The sequence below is a fragment of the Etheostoma spectabile genome, chromosome 7 (genome assembly GCF_008692095.1).
Source record: "Etheostoma spectabile isolate EspeVRDwgs_2016 chromosome 7, UIUC_Espe_1.0, whole genome shotgun sequence".
Lineage (NCBI taxonomy): Eukaryota > Metazoa > Chordata > Actinopteri > Perciformes > Percidae > Etheostoma > Etheostoma spectabile.
In genome coordinates, this window is record NC_045739.1 from 19,248,587 (window position 1) to 19,249,561 (window position 975).

General features: G+C 43.8%; 2 protein-coding genes across 3 annotated transcripts in view; both read right to left on the bottom strand.

Moving 5' to 3' along the window:
* The window catches only part of e2f1 (E2F transcription factor 1), a 408,003-nt gene that overhangs the window by 322,457 nt on the left and 84,571 nt on the right, over positions 1–975 (bottom strand). The window lies entirely within an intron of this gene.
* ctnnbl1 (catenin, beta like 1) overlaps positions 1–975 on the bottom strand; it is a 62,365-nt gene that overhangs the window by 43,027 nt on the left and 18,363 nt on the right. The window lies entirely within an intron of this gene.

A 975-nucleotide genomic window follows, 5' to 3' on the forward strand; every position in this document is an offset into this window, starting at 1 on the left:
TGCTACATGGGCGCAGAGATCACGCAGCAACTTAAACCCCCCAACTCCTGTCAACATACCCGGTGTGAATAGCTGGCTATTTTTTCCTACAGTAGACAGTGAATGGCGATGAACACGGTGGATTTTGTGAGAGACAAAGATGATGATTTCTCAGTCAGTCAAGATCCAGAAGCATATCTCTACGAACCAGAGTTTACAGAAATAGAACAAGAAGAGGAGGAGGTTGCGATCACTCAACAGCCCGAGGACTTGAGGCATCCTGCAGATAGACCTGTACTCAAACAGAGTTGCTGTGTGATATCTCTGCGCCCATGTAGCAGTGCTTTGGCTGTGCGTCCACCAAATATAGTCCCAATTCAATATGTGCCTAGGAAATAGCCTAGTCTTAATCTGCATTGCTACGGCCGCGGAGTCAGCGGTGGTTGTTGAGGGCAAAGTAAAGAAAAGGAGAAGGTACTTTTCAAACAAGTGGAAAACGAGGGAATAGTTAGCCTACCTTCCGGACGACCAGTCCATGCACTGGACTTACTGTCAAACCTACGCGTCGTCACAAAATGCAAACAATTCGTATTGGTCATATCAAGTGTACTGCCACACAGCTGGGGAAGACGAGACCCCTGGAGCAGAGTGTGTACAAACATTTACGGTAGCCAGCAGATAAATCCTACTGACTTTAGTGATATTAATATTCCCTATAGTACCACCATGAGGTTGACATTTCAGATAATTTGAGGATACCAGGATGATTATCATTGCATCCATCTACAATGAATGAATGTGTTTTTCACCCACACCTGTGTATCTTTTATTAAGTATGCCATAATAACGCTGTTTTGGGCTTGAGAAATCTGTTCAGGAGTAAAAATGTTTGGTAACAATGTTGTCTGTAGATCATCATCAACTCTGGAGGTGGTAAAAGAAATCTTCCCCATCTCTTTACCTCTAAGCACAATGTATCCATTGTTGGTACTGCCT